Source organism: Tiliqua scincoides, chromosome 2, assembly GCF_035046505.1.
Source record: "Tiliqua scincoides isolate rTilSci1 chromosome 2, rTilSci1.hap2, whole genome shotgun sequence".
Classification (NCBI taxonomy): domain Eukaryota; kingdom Metazoa; phylum Chordata; class Lepidosauria; order Squamata; family Scincidae; genus Tiliqua; species Tiliqua scincoides.
In genome coordinates this window covers 263,513,122-263,529,130 of record NC_089822.1, presented here as the reverse complement: position 1 = coordinate 263,529,130, position 16,009 = coordinate 263,513,122, and the positions used below count along the sequence as shown (strand labels likewise).

General features: G+C 48.2%; 1 pseudogene; it reads left to right on the top strand.

The window, feature by feature from the left end:
* LOC136639140 (zinc finger protein 208-like) overlaps nt 1–16,009 on the top strand; it is a 46,440-nt pseudogene that overhangs the window by 15,209 nt on the left and 15,222 nt on the right.

Here is a 16,009-nt window from a genome sequence, read left to right as displayed (position 1 = left end):
GATCAAAAAGGGGGGGGGGGATCACCTATCCCAGTCTTCTGGTTTGCTTGAGTATGGTCCTCCTTGAACAGCAAGGCAGGGCTGCAAAGTTCCCAGGTTGAACAAACTCTGTTCCTGTGTCTTGTCTGTCTCTGTCCTTGTGTCTTGTTCCTTCTTGCTGTGTTGACTAGTCTGTTTCTCTCCTTCTTGTGTTGACTAGTTCTTGTCTTGCCCCTCTCTTCTACCTTGTACTAATCTGCCCCTGAGCCAACCAAGAGACTGTTCGGCTTGGGGGCGCCTGGGGGGACATGCCACCTGCCCCGTGCAGTGAGGAGATGGGCCTTGCCCGCCTCCAACCTTGGACTCTATACCACCTAAGAAACTGCACCTGCACATGCTGTCAGAAGGACCGACATACTCCTTTCCTATATTACTCTCTTTTCCTCTTTAACTAATTGCCTACTGCTTTGTATGTCACCTTATGCTGATCTGTGCCTCACTACTACAACGTGTGAACAACCCACCCAGAAGCCAGACACGCCGGCGACAACCATGGAGGCCACCCACGGAGGACCCCCTGGATCCAGGACCCACGATTGGAGGCTGCCCTCGGCAGAAGAAGCCTGGCCTGGCACTGCTGGCCATGTGCAAGGCGGGAGTGAGCGTATCTTGCTCTAGCCTTGAATATAGTGACTTATGGACTTCCAACTCACCCCATGTAACCCCCTGGAAGGGACCTACATACCAGACTTGAATGCTCTGTGTTTGTGACTGACAATACTCTCTCACTGTATGTAAAGTGTTCTGGGATCTTATATTTGCTATCCAGTTGTTTTTCTGTTCATGAAACTGAAACATTTTCTAATAAAAAGTTAATCTGCTTCCAGAGCAGGGAAGTTGTAGGACTTTTCACAAAGGAATATCTGCAGGACAAAGGAGTTTGGAGAGCTTCTTGGGTGGTGCATTTTGGGCTTCCTGGCCTTGATTGAGTCAGAAAAGAGCTTGATGGCCCATCCAGGAAGTTTCTACTGAACAATGGTGTGGCAGGGTGTGTTATCTCAGGAAGGACTTCTTGGCCTAGAGTCTGAAAAGGAACTACTCATTTGGGCCATTGTAATTCAATTTAACATTCAGGCAGGACTTGTTCTTGCTAGCTATCCTTTGTCAGATTTCAAGCACCCAGATTTAATCAGCCACAGAGGGGCCTTGTGGGAGCCAGCAAAATCTCATCCCTTTTGTACTTCAGGGAGGCCTGTGGCCTCTGAAACCAAGATGGAGTCAGTTTGAACTGGACACGTGTTTGGGGAAAGAGGGTGTCTGTAACAAGGTGCAAAAGAGGGCAGGGAGGGAGGGGGAGCAGATGCAACTCTTCTCATTCTTGCAGGGCAGAGTTGAACCTGTCACTCTCCCTTCTGAACCCAAGCCATGCCCAGAGCTCCTCCTCCTTTGCACTGGGCCCAGGCGTGGCAGCGCATCAGGTGCACCCTGAAACCTCTTCCCCAAAGGCTGCAGAGAAGACCCCTTGAGCATCTCTGGCCAGGATCCCAGGAGAGGCAGATGGTTGCAGGACAGAGCTGAACCTGCCACTCTCCCTTCTGCACCCCAGTTCAATGCGCAGAGCTCATCCCATTAATCAGATTGTGTTGATTTTCATTGTTGATCCAAAATTTCTGAACATCTGTCCATTTCCCCCACTTCATTGGTATTTTAAAGTCCTTCCAATATCTAGCATATAAAATCCTCGCTACAATTAGCAACATAGTAACTAGGTACACATCGTTTACTTTATCTATAACATCTAAAGCAGTGTTTCTCAAAAGTGTGGGTCGGGACCCACTAGGTGGGTCGTGAACCAATTTCAGGTGGGTCCCCATTCATTTCAGTATTTTATTTTTAATATATTAGATTCGATGCTCCCATAGGATGTGACTGCTTTTGGGGAAATGTTACAGACCTGTACTTTGAACAAGCTACTATGTATATTCTTTTAACAATGATAGCCAATGGGACTTACTCCTGGGTAGGATTGCAGCCTAGGATTGTTCAAAATTTTCCTGCTTGATGATGTCACTTCCAGCCATGACATCACTTCCAGTGGGTCCTGACAGATTCTCATTCTCAAAAGTGGGTCCCGAAGTTAAATGTGTGAGAACCACTGATCTAAAGTAATATTGAGGAAAAATAATATTGACTGAATAGATCAGTGGTTCTCACAACTTTTAGACCGGGACCCACTTTGCAGAATGACAATCTGTCCGGGACCCACCAGAGGCGATGTCATCAACCTGGAAGTGATGTCATGGCTGGAAGTGACATCACCAAGCAGGAAGTGACATCACTGTTCTCACCCAGTAGTTCATAAACTGCAAATGACAAGAGAAAATAGTCCAGCTCAGAAGCTTGTTTCAATTCTCATTGCACCCCCCGCCACTGCTACCAAGGATTCCACCTGCTCACTGTAATAAAAGGAGAGTATCTCATGGTGTTTTATTAGCTTTTATTGGGTTATTTCTCAGCCATTTTCCAATAGCAAAGTATAAGGAGAAAAAGCCTATTTAAACCTTGACACATATTTAAACCTATTTAAACCTTCCCCAGTTCAGGGATCTGCTGAGGTTTAAGTGCCTGGGGTGGGAAGGGCAGGGCTTGGGCTGGATGGGAGTGGGGGGAGAGGGGGAGCTGGATCACAGGGGAGAGCTTGAGCTGGAAGAGGAAGCAAAACAAACAAGATGCCCCCTGTGTGCAGGGAGAGGCTGCAGCCACCTCAAGATAATCCAGCAAGGCTCCCTGAAGGCACACTCACTCCTGTGCAAGCCGCCCTTCTGCTCCTGGGAGGAGCTTTGAGTGCACACAGGCAAGCTGGGGCAAAGGCAGTTGTAGCTTCAAAGATGGCTGCCTGCCCTGTTTGCCAGCCTCCAAGATGGTGTCGCACATACACAGAAAGCTTAGGCAAAGGCAGTCCAGCTTCCAAGATGGTGCTGGCTGCCTAATTTGCCAGTTTCCAAGATGGCCGCCCGCATCTTTCCGCGACCCACCTGACCTCAGGTCGCGACCCACCAAGTGGGTTGCAACCCACAGTTTGAGAAACCCTGGAATAGATACTCCAACTTCATTTAGTCATCACGTTTCTTTGTACTAGTCTTCCTCTCTTTTTGTCTTTTTCTTGTTGCTATTGGTGAGCGCTTTTTACTCGCTCCTCTAGGCTCTTCCCTCTCTGATTCATCAATTGTTTCTAGGTCATCTGATGTCTTTTCATCTGACTCCATTTCTACTCTGTATTCTTCTAATTCTTTTCTTCTCGATTATCTCATCTTTCATCACTGTACTCAAGAAGCTTTCTGCTTTCATTTTGAATTTCTATTATAGCTCTGTGTCTGATATTGAAAAAACATACCTTCCGGAGAAAGCCACCTGTATGGTATTTGCTTTTCTCTAAAAAGTTTTGTCAGGTTTTCCTATTCTTTTCTCTTCTTCCTCACTCTCCATGGAACATGTCTCAAAATTTTGACTTTGTTATCATCCACTGCCCATTTCTTTTCCTGTAAGGCCTTCAGTAATTTATCTCTGTAAAACGTTCTGATGGATTTCACATGAATTTCTCTTGGTAATTCAGGTTTTCTCAGATAAAAAGTGCTCACTCTTCTCACTGAATCCAATTCTTTAGATATCTCCTCCATCGGTGTATCAATCCATTCTGATATTAATCTGACAATCCGTCATGACGTATCTTCTCCTTTCTCTTCTGGTATATTTTATATCCTCACCAGTCGAGCTGCACTCTCCATCTGAATTTCCTTTAACTTTGTCTCTGCATCATGCTGATTTTCTGCTATCTCCGATATTTTATCTTGATCTTTTCTTATCTTTTTCCCCAATCTCTCAATCGTTTGTTTATTTTCTTCTGGTGTAATTTTCACATCTATCAGTTGTCCACTACATTCATCTAATTGTTTAGTTAAAGCATCCACGCTGGCTTGAGTCTGTACTGATTGAGTTGTTTGTTGCTGTACCGTTGCTAACAGTTTTTCCATGCTGTCTTGCATAGTCTGTTTCCAGTCTTTCCCTTTTGGTTCCTCATGTACTAATTTTCCAAGTCCCGTCTCCGATGCTGGCGAGCTATGGACTTTCACTGTTTTACCCGCCATCTTTGTTCTTCCTTCCTGTAAAGCTCAAATATCTGTTATCAAACAAATCATTTTCACTTTCACTTTCAATTATCTATACATCACATCACATCAACAAGCAATCCTCTAGTCACTCATCAACAATAACAAAAGAAAATTATAAAATAAAGTAAAACCTTCTGCTTGCAATGTTCTTTAAGACCGCTAGATGTCCTCAGCATATTATCTTCCTTGCTCCACTTATAAACAGGAATCCAGTTCTTGCAATGTCTTTTTAAAACGACTAGATCTCACTGGTGCACTGTTCTTCTCATTTTTTGTTTCTATTTTTCTTATCTACTGTTTATACTTGTAACCTTGGCAAATGCATTCCTCAGTGGGCAAGAATGTCAACACATCCAGCTCTTTCAGGCAATCCCAAAGGATAGTATCAAACCAAGGCAATAAACGCTCCAATACAGAAACTTTATCCAAGGACAGTTAATTTGTAATCCACCGAAATTCAATGTTGTAAAATTGTAATTATATTTTCATATATCCATAACAAGCTCCGCAAATCTCCTCTACGATTTCTCCTCATACTAATAAACAGCTGGGGGGGAATCTCCCCCGCTCCTCTTCTCACAGCAAGAAAAGCCAAATCAGGCAATCAAATTACTCAGTCCATGCCAGGCATACACAACAGAATGACACTGACTTAAATCTTCCAACATCTTTCCCTGCTGGGCCTTCAGCTTGATTCGACATGAATTCTTCACCATTGTTGCCAAGATGGCAGGATCTCCTGGGAAAAGCCCCCCTGCCCGGGCTTTATCTCCTCAGGGATCCTGCCTCACATGGAGGAGTTTGTCTCTCCTGACAAACAATCCACGGGTCTTCTCAGATCCACAGTTTTTTGGGAAGAAACAGGGTGCCTTTCAAGAGCTCGAGAAAGACACGTCTGTTCGGCTGCTGGCTGGCTCCTCCAGCATGTTCTTATGGTCTTATGTTCTCTGCCCTCCATGCTCTGCGCATGGTTTGTGGGTGCTTGGGTACCTCACACGGCAGCAGCGCTTTTCAAAGGACTCTGGTGGGGAGGCTCTGCCTCTCCTGCCTCCCTACCCACCGCACCTACCTGCTAACAGTACAAGCTCTCAGAGGCACTCAGATCTGCGTCCCACTGTATCCAGAGACACATACGGTGAAGCAGGAGAGCAAACAATTGTGAATTGTGTTTTGTGGGAAGGAAGTTATACTACATTGTGGCCCAAGCCCATCCCATGTGCTGCTGGGATGTGTGAGCACCATCATGCATGAGCTCCTAGGCCTCTGCCACAACTGGCCAGGGGTGCCACATGCAGGCCAGCACCTGTGGGAGGTACCGAGAAGCCTCCTTTCCCCCCCCCCCCAAAGATAGTAGCAAAGGTAGTGTGCAAAGGTAGTGCAGCAAAGGTAGTGTGAGCATCTTTGGCAAAAGCAACGAAGAACTACACCTCCCAGCACGCTCTGGATCTAGGGACAGGGCAGTGCTCAAGCATTCCTGGGGACTCATGATCCAAGGATCAAGGCTGGAAATAGAAAATGGTTAGGGGGATTTGACAGGAAGAGGTCTTTCTTAGTCTCCCCACTCAAGGAACTCTCTGTTCCCTTAACCCTTTTCTGGCTCAATTAGGAAAGCAAACACATCTGACTCTGAGACGGGCAGAGGGAGAGAAGGGGAGCAGATACTCCGATTCCTAGAGAAGGGCCAGAGTGTGAGATGGAAGGATGTTTAAAGAAAGAAGAAGTCAGTTTTTCCTCCTGTCCCACCTCCCTCCACTCTGTCCTTGGGGAAGGGAAATGGCATGTCCCTCTCTCCCTCCCTTCCTGGCATTGGAGCAATGGGCAGATTCTGAGATCTCAAGGAGAAGGTGAAGAGTCATTGGGAAGAAAATATAAGAAGCGAGGGAGAGAAAAACATGCAAACAGCAGTGAGGCTGTTTCCGGATCCGTCCAAAGTCTCATGGAGTTGGCAGCATTCCAACAGTGGCCACCAGGAAGCCCCAAAGCAGCTTCTTTGTCCCCAGTGGTATACTGCTGCTGTCCATGGAGGCTCTACATTACTGGGCCAAGAGTTTATTTGCTTCTCTTCTTTTTTATTAGAATGTAAGAACTCTGACTGGGTCAGACTCAAGGTTTGCAAAGTCCAGTCAGATGTCTGTGGGTGGACCCCAAACAGGGCAGGGAGGCAGATCCTCAGAAAGGGATTTTATCTCGGGGTAGAAAGCTTTTTTTGGCCCCTTCCCAGAGGGAGAGGATGAAACAGAGTGCAGGAGGGTGGTGACAAAGGCATGCAAGCTTTTCCCCAAAGGTGGCAGAGAAGACCCCCTGAGTATCTCTGGCCAGATTACCAGGAGAGGCAGATGCTTGCAGGACAGAGCTGAACATGCCACTCTCCCTTCTGCACCCCAGTCCAATGCCCAGAGCTTGTCCTCCTTTGCACTGGGTCCAGGGGTGGCAGCGCATTAGGGGCACCCAGAAGCCTCCTTCTGCCCCATCAAAGGCTGCAGCAAAGGTAGTGTGAGCATCTTTGGCAAAGGCAACAAAGAACTACACCTCCCAGCATGCTCTAGATCCAGGGGGAGGGCAGTGCTCAAGCATTCCTGGGGACTCATGTTCCGCCTCTCTTGCTTGATTGGAGGAGGTCTTGGCGGAGGCTGGCAAAGGAGAAGGACCTGGTTGCTCTGCTACCCCCAAGCACAGGCAGGATCTTCCCTTTGCACTCTGCACTGGAGGAGAGTCTGTGGCTGCAGAGGTGGGTGGTCTGTGCGACACGCAGGAATAGTGCAGTGGGGAGGGGAGGCTCTTCCCTTGGGTGCATTCAGAGTACCTGGCCTTTTGCACTGGGGAGGGGGGAGTGACTCGCCTGTGGACCTCCCTGTGCTGGAGGAGGGAGGGAGAGGACGATCCCCTGTCCTGAGCACAGATTCTCTTTGGGGAAACTTGCTAGAAATGGCTGCACCAATGAACACAACCACAAAGGCGGTTGCAGTTGGAGTCGGGGATGTTTAATAGTGCGCAAGAAAACCATTTATGGGCCACCTCTGGTTCTTATCACACATTTTCCAACACAACACCTGATGCTAGAATTTCTTCAGAGGTTGGGGAAGAGAGGAGCCAAAATCCAGACCTCCCCTTGAGACTTTCACTCCAGAAAGTCTGCATCTGCTGCTTTCCAGGCTTTGGGACAGGACGTGATGCTGAGAAGACCCAGCCCTGACATGCCTTGTTCTTTCTGCTCCCACAGACTGCAGACTGGCAACCCGGATTCAGTGTGGATCAGCTCTTCCTCTCTCGGACTTCCAAATGGGTACCGCAGATCCAGCTCAGGTATGGAGTTTTAGGAGTACGTTGGTAGTTCTCTGGTGGGGAGCCAAGAGCAGGACAGTTGCGACACGTGTAAAAGTCTGTTGCCGCTTACAGACAATACAGCAAAAGGCCACTGTGAACATTTGAAATGTTGACTTATCAAGTATCTCAATGGAAAAAATTAAGATTAAGTCATTTCTGCCCAGCGTTGCATCTGCACAACAAGGATCAAACACGTACACCGGTGGTTTGGGCAGAAACGGGTTAAAGAAGGAAGGAAGCTGAAAAAAGGAGTTCTAGAAAGGCTATGGTAATTTCTCAAACTGTGGGTCAGAACCCACTAGGCCAATTTCAGGTGGGTCCCCATTCATTTCAATATTTTATTTATAATCTGTTAGACTTGATGCTCCCCTGGGATGTGACTGCATTTGGGGAAATGAGACAGACCTGTACTTTTAACAAGCTACTATGTATATTCACTTAACAATGATAGTCAATGGGACTTACTCCTGGGTACATATGGCTAGGATTGCAGCCTAGGATTGTTAAAAATTTCCCTGCTTGATGATGTCACTTCCGGTGGATCCTGACAGATTCTCATTCTAAAAAGTGGGTCCTGGTGCCAAATGCGTGAGAACCATTCTGGTCTACTGGTCCAAGCAGTATTGTCTTCAGCAGGTCTGTAGCCTTAACAGGAAGCTACACACCTCCTGCTGCAAAGTTTTCCAGGACAAATCCACGTTCACCATCCAGGGCAGGAATACTCTGTTTCACGCCTAGGAAGCTGAGATATGGAGTCAGAACCTCGGTCAGCCTCTCCAGCCTGTGTACTCTGACTTGCAGCAACACGCCAAGAGTCCCAGGCAGGGCCTGGCTTGTCTGAAATCCTGAACACTAGTTGGAGATCTCACAGATTGACAGCACAATCCTAAATGATGCCTGCAGCGGACTCTGCACTGGCCAAAGCTGTTGCAAATGTCCGTAAGATTAGGCAGTTCCTGTGGGGGGGCTGGTACCCTGCTGGTGCTCTATCCAGGCCACTGGCTGAGGTAGGTACACCGCTGAGTGGTGCAGCAGCTTTGGAGGGTGGTGAACTTTTCAGAGGTGGGGAGGGGGTGTTTCTGGGCAGGGGCATATTGGGGGGGTGGGTGAATTGGGCCTGGGAGGGGGGCAGGATCAGCAGGTGTCTCCTATGCCGTATCCTGACCTCTCTCCAGGGCGAGCCAGTGTTACACTAGGATGCTTGGATGTCTTCTAGCTATATAGCTGGTGGAGATTCAAGTAACCTCATAGGACTGGCTGGGATGTTACTTGTGGTAACAGGAAAAACTCCCCTCTACCCACCTTCTCACCTGTGCTGGCTGCTGTGCAGGTCTTGGTTGTGCCCGTGCAGGTGAGGACTGGGCTGCCCATCACTGAAGAATAAGGCCTCCCTCCTTGAAAGCCTAGACAGGATATTGATGAGAACTGTCCTCTCCCAGCAAATCATCTGAAATCTTCCCTCCTGACAGCAGCCATGTAGGCAGAAGAGCACACAAGATGCGAGTGACAAGAGCAAATGCCCAGCTTGTTCAGCTTGTTCCTTGTTCAGCTTTCCCCAAATGTTTTTATCCATTATGTGGAGTCTAAACTGCTGAAAAAACTATCTGGATCCATGATTAGGAACAGATTATACTTCATATCTGAAAATACTTGCATGTTTCTTCTGGTGAGGAAGGGAAGTGCAGATGTTTTGTCAGGATTGGGAGCCACTCCTTTCCTTCCTGCGCTGGAGATGCAGAGGAAGGTCTGGGGTCCTGGACACTGTCTGAGGGTGTTTTGTTCTTGCAGGGTCTGGTGATTTTCGAGGATGTGGCCGTGCATTTCACCGAGAAAGAGGCAGCTCTGCTGGACCCAGACCAAAGAGCCTTGTACAGGGATGTCATGCTGGAGAATTACCGGAATGTGGCCTCTGTGGGTAAGTGGGCTCCTTCCTTCATGTGGCCAATGGCTTTTTCTTGCCCTTTTCCTTTTCAGGAAGATAATTTTGCTGCCTCTGAAACAGGAATTGGCATCCTACGACCCATGAGCTATATCTGGTCTGCCAAACAAAATCGCCCAGCCCTGTGAGACCCCAAAGCCAGTGGATGGCCCCAGCCCCAAAGACCATGCTGTGCCTCCCTCTCCCCTTTTCTTCCTTGATACATGGCAGCTACAAGGCAGGGGGGAGGAGTCGATATCGTGATCATGCGATTAAAGATTTATGCTAAGCAGAGGGTGAAGCCACTCAGCACATAACTGGGGCACTGATGGCTCTGACACTGCCAAGCTCATGGGGGGGAAAGAGCACCCCCACCTGAGAACTCCTGCATTCATCTCTCTGTGATTCAGGCCCTGTGATTCTGAGGTTTGTTCAGAACACAATATGAGAAGTTTACAGCTTGCTATGCTTGACGGAGTGCGCTACTCACGAGTCATGAGGCTCTGCACCACCGAGATAAAACTTAACTGGGACTCCCCAGCATCAGCTCTTATGCAACAGAGCAAGACTCCAAAAGGCCCTGAGAAGGAGCAGAGGGAGGTGAGCCAAGCAGCCTGGAGCACCAGCATCAAGCAGGTTGAGCCAGCTTGGCTTGCAAAGCGCCCACAAAGTGTGGAACACGAGACGGAATCAGGGTCAAGTGCCCACTGCTTGGGGGGTGCAGCACTCACAGAGCCAAGCCAGATGGATCAGCCTCCTGTATGAACTTGAGCGGATCTTAACTGCATCCCTAAACTGGTGGAGCAGGATTCGGGGCACGTGGATTCAGAAGTAAGTCCCAGTGTGTCCAGTGGGGTTTCTCTCCAGAAGGAAAAGGAGTGCAGCCTGCAGGCCTAAACTGGACTGTGTACATGACTGTGGTCATGCGGGGGAGAGGAAGAAGGGAAATCATTTTCCAGAGAGGAGGTTTAAGGGCTGGTCATTGTTAATGCTGTGACCTGTTCTTGCCCCACGTTTTAAGAGGGAAGCGGAGAAGCTGGCGCAGGGATCACACCCCCCATTTGGATTTCTCGGATATGGCTGAGTTTTGTCTGCCACACAGTTGTGTGTCTTTCTTGTCTTTCCTACTTGTGGCGTAATGTATAGCTAAATTGCCAGGTGTTCTCCTTCACTTACCATCCATAATTTAAATTGTGTGTCTAATTCAAATTAGAAGCTGTGCTTTGTAATAATAAAATTTGCAGTATTTATTACTTAAGTAAAACAAACATTCAGAGTTAGTTGGCTTTTATTATTCTTCCCTTCATTTATTAGATATAGGGATGAACGCAACTCACTCTCCACTCCCAGACGCGGCCTTTGGCCATGGTCCAGAAGAAGCTTGCCGAGCCCTGCTGTCCAAAAATGATTTCACTCCTTTGGTTTCTTCTCTGCCTTCACAGGGAGAGCTCTGAGGGTCCATAGACCTTCAGCTGAACTTACTCTTCTCTTCTCCTTCCCAAGGGGGATTTCCAGTCGCCAAGCCTGACCTCATTGCCCAGCTGGAACGAGGGGAAGATCCGTGGGTGCCCGATGCTCAGGGACCGGATGAAGAGGCCTCTGGCTTTTGTTGGGGTAAGTGATCCAAACCCCAATTAATAATGCAGCTATCCCTTTAGCAAAACATTTCCACTTAATTTTTATGTCATTGTTTTAACATAAGAACTTCAGAAGAGTCCCACTGGATCAGGCCATAGGCCCATCTAGTCCAGCTTCCTGTACCTCACAGTGACACAGGACAGCAAGAGACCTGCACCCTGGTGCCCTCCTCTGCATCTGGCATTCTGAGGTAGCCTAAAAGCAGGAGGTTGCACATACCCATCATGGCTTATAGCCTGTGATGGAATATCCCACCTGAAATTTGTCCAATCCCCTTTTAAAGGAATCTAGGCCAGATGCCATCACCACATCATGTAGCAAGGAGTTCCACAGACTAATTACACATTGGGTAAAGAAATGTTTTTCTTTTGTCTGCCCTCAGTCTCTTGACACAATATTAGTGGATGTTCCCTGTTTCTGAAGATGTGTGAGAAGGAAAAGATCCTCTTTCTGTCCACCTTGTCCATCCCCTGCATAATTTTGTATGTCTCCATCATGTCCCCCCTCAGGTGCCTCTTTTCTAGACTGAAGAGCCCCAAACGCTGCAGCCTTTCGTCATAAGGCTTTTGGTTGCTCTCTTCTGCACCTTCCATTTCCACTATATTCTTTTTGAGATGCGTCAACCAGAACTGGACGAGATTGAAACTTTCTCCTTGCTGTGCTACTTCACATCCCACCCCCTTCTGTGGCAACACATTCAAAACTTTTCCTGGCCTGCCCCAGCTACAGTGGCACTGCCCACTCTAGCACTGGCTGGATTCCTACCAACTCATCCTGCTGGGGGTGGAGACCAGGCTAAGCTGCCTAATCTGTGTGGTTGTTGAGATGGAAGGTGGGCAGCAGACAAGGCAGCCCTTCTCCAGTGAGCCTTGGTGGACATTTTGCCTTCTCTTTCACCACAACTGCCGAAATTATTAGCTTTGACTCACAGAATTCAGGGCCACAAGATGTGATGGTGGTTCAAAGCAGATCGCTTTAAAAGCAGTGGGAAAGATCCTTGGGATCAGGTTGTATCCATTACTACTAGTCACAACGGCTGTGTGGAACCTCTAGGTTCAGGATTTCTTTTGAAATCAGAATCAACAACAGGAGAGGACTGCTGGCCAAGATGATCTGCCTTGGTTCCCCTGAGCCCTCTTGTCTGGCCAAAGCTGGAAGCAGGAGGCTGGGCTCTGCAGACCTGTGGTTGTGTCCAGCAGGGCTCTTCTTTTCTATTTTTAAAGTGTTTTTGCAACTGCTTTTTCCTCTTAATAGATGCTCTTTAAAATTTGTATTGTGTTTTGATCTCTATGAGCTGCTTTGGAGATTCTTATTCAAAGATGGCCTATAAATATTTGTAATGTATAAATCATAAGGCTGCGGTGGGTTCTGGAAGCTTTACCACCCTGTTCAAAGCTTTACCTTCCTGCTTTGATTGATTGATTGATTGATTGATGGCCCTCACTTAGCTCCTGTGTTCCAATTTACTGGACCTTTAAATTATGTTCTAACTTAGATTAAGTTCTTAATTTGGTTAAGAGTAAGGTAAATTTAAATGAAGTAGAAAAGCTTCCTTTCCTCTTTTTCCTCCTCTGTTTTGTTTACTTTCAAAGTGCCTCTGCCTTGAGCTCTTACTCTTCAGGAGACTCTGCTGCTCCTCAGAGTAGGCCTATGAAGACTTGGGATGTAACTCCCTTCAGAATCAGCTCCCTGTCTAAAGTCTGCCTTACTGCTTTTAATTAAGTAAGCACTTATGTATTACTTTTATTGTGCTCACCCAGCTCCTATGTCCCAAATTACTGGACCTAGAAGTCCTTCCTCAGGTGAGATGAAGTCCTAACTTTAGGTAAAGCTTAGAAAACAGAGAGTACACTTCCCTTCTCTTACTCCTCCTCCTCCTGCTCTTCATCTCCTAAATGTAGAGAGCACTTTTGCCTTCTCCTTCTCTTCCTCCCTCTCCTTGTACAGATGCTTAACTTGCTCTGTCTTCCTTGGCACTTTGTTCCAGGAAGCAGTTCATTCCAGGAGGCCACCATTCCAGGAGGCCACCAGGAGGCCACGTCGCAGACTCGGAGCGGCTCCTTGGTTCACTGAGGAGCTGCGACTGATGAAGCGGCAGGGCAGGCGTCTAGAGCGACAGTGGCAGAAAACTCGTGATGAATCCGATCGGACACGGAGTAGAGCTCATTACAGAGCCTACTCCGTGGCGGTGGTAGCAGCGAAGAAATCATTCTTCTCTGCTACCATTGCGTCTGCTGATAACCGTCCGGCAGAGCTGTTCCGTGTGGTGCGGGGCCTCCTCCATCAGGCCCCGCCAGTGGACCAGGAGGAATACACGGTCAGCCGCTGTGACGTGTTTGCACAACATTTTGCAGATAAAATCGATCGTATTCGTCACAACTTGGATGCCACATTGACAGTGTCTGACGATGTCCCCCTGGCAACTGCTTGTCCAGTGTTGTGGGATTCTTTTCAGCTTGTGCAGCCTGAGGATGTGGACAGACTCCTTTGGAGTGTGAGGCCGTCTGCCTGCCTGTTTGACCCTTGCCCAGCTTGGCTGATAAGAGCTGCCCGGGGGGGACTGGCTGAGTGGACGGGGAGGGTGGTCAACTCTTCTTTGGGGGAGGGGACACTGCCGCTTGCTTTGAAGCGGGCGGTGGTTCGCCCCCTCCTGAAGAAGCCCTCCCTGGATTCCAATGTGTTGAACAACTATCGGCCAGTCTCCAACATCCCGTTTCTGGGCAAGGTAATTGAGCGGGTGGTGGCGGCCCAACTCCAGAGGGTCTTGGATGAAGCGGATTATCTGGATCCTTTTCAATCTGGTTTCAGGCCGGGCTTTGGGACGGAAACTGCCTTGGTCGCCTTGGTGGATGACCTACGCCGGGGACTGGACAGGGGGAGTGCGTCCCTGTTGGTCCTGCTGGACCTCTCGGCGGCTTTCGATACCATCGACCATGGTATCCTTCTGGGCCGATTGGCCGAGTTGGGAGTTGGAGGCACTGTTTTGCGGTGGTTCCGCTCCTACTTGGAAGGTCGGTCCCAGATGGTGGTGCTGGGGGATGCCTGTTCAACACCCTGGCCATTGAGGTGCGGGGTGCCGCAGGGCTCAATTCTGTCCCCCATGCTATTTAATATCTACATGAAACCGCTGGGAGAGGTCATCCGGGGGTTTGGAGTGGGGTGTCATCAATATGCTGATGACACCCAGCTTTATCTCTCCTTTCCTCCAGACTCCAGGGTGGCGGTTGAGGGCCTGGAGCGCTGTCTGGAAGCAGTGAGGATCTGGATGGGGGCTAACAAGCTGAAATTAAATCCGGATAAGACAGAGGCTCTCCTGGTTCGGAAATCCTCGATGCAGGTGCTGGATTATCAGCTTGCTCTGAATGGGGTTGCACTCCCTCTGAAGGAGCAGGTCCGCAGCTTGGGGATCCACCTGGACTCGCAGCTGCTCCTGGATTCCCAGGTGGCGGCTGTGGCTAGGGGGGCCTTTGCTCAGCTTCGGCTGGTGCGCCAGCTGCGTCCGTACTTGGATCGTGCAGACCTGGCCACGGTGATCCATGCTACGGTGACATCGAGGTTAGATTATTGTAATGCGCTTTATGTGGGGCTGCCCCTGAAGACGGTTCGGAAACTGCAATTAGTGCAGAATGCGGCGGCCCGTGTGGTCACTGGAGCTAGGTGGTTTGACTCTGTCAGCCCGCTTCTCCGGGGGCTACATTGGCTGCCCATTCGTTTCCGGGCCCAATTCAAGGTGCTGGTTTTGACCTTTAAAGCCCTATACTGCTCTGGGCCAGGTTATCTTAGAGATCGCCTACTCCCATACAATCCGGCTCGTCCTCTCAGGTCATCAGAGAAGGCCTTTTTACAAGTGCCGCCGCCTAAGGAGGTACATGGGGCGGCGGCAAGAAATAGGGCCTTCTCAGTAGTGGCACCAACGTTGTGGAACTCCCTTCCCCTTGACTTGAGAATGGCTCCCTCTCTTGAGTCCTTTCGGCGAGGCCTGAAGACCTTGTTGTTTAACCAAGCCTTCTGACGTTCTGGCCTTTTTAACATCTTTTATATATCTTTTAGTTGCTTTTTTACAGGCCCGATTCCTCTAAGAACTGCTGTTTTATGCTCTTTTATTCTGACTCTTCTGACTACTGTTTTTATGGGTTCTGCTAATGTGTTTTTTAATATGTTTTTATCTGTGAAATTATGTTTTAATTTGTTTTATATGTTGTTAGCCGCCCTGGGTCCCTTTTTGGGAGAAGGGCGGGATAAAAATAAAGTTTTATTATTATTTTTTATTATTATTCCTGTCCTGCCTTTCTGGGAAATGGTCCGTTTATCTTAAATTCATGGCATTTGCAAAATAAACTACACTAGACCAGTCCAATGGTTCTTAAACCTTTTCCCACTGGGACCCACATTGAAAGTGACACTCTATTCCCATTTGCCTTACCTTCAATAAGAGCTGAGGTACATGCACCTACCCACAAGTAAAGGTGAATGCATCACTCAGTTTCACTTTCCATAGGGCTCTAAACTTTCTCCTTGTCAGCTTGGGGGGGGGGGAAGAACTTCATTCTCAAGAGTGTGTTGGGGACTGTGTTCATAGAACATTTTGGTAGTATGGCTTCCCCCTCAGCCTGCTCTTTAATGTTAACCAAGGTAGGTTTGCATACTCTTGATTAAACATGTACATGCTGCTCCGTTTCCATAGGGCTCAGTACATTTTCCTTGTCAGCTATCAGCTTGTCAGTTACTAAAAATGACAAGCTGACAAACTCATCAAAAATCATATTGTGGCCCATAGTTTGGGAACCAGTGCACTAGAACAATAAAAACTCATCAGTGAATCAGTAAACAAAAATACTGATCTAACCAAGGACTGGGCAGAGGTTGGCAAGATTCTGCTTTGCTTGCCACGAAAACCCTGAATTCCACAAGCAGAACGAATTACAAATAGTGGCTGGATATATACACAGAATGCCTCTGAGGACAAGGACTTAGACATGCC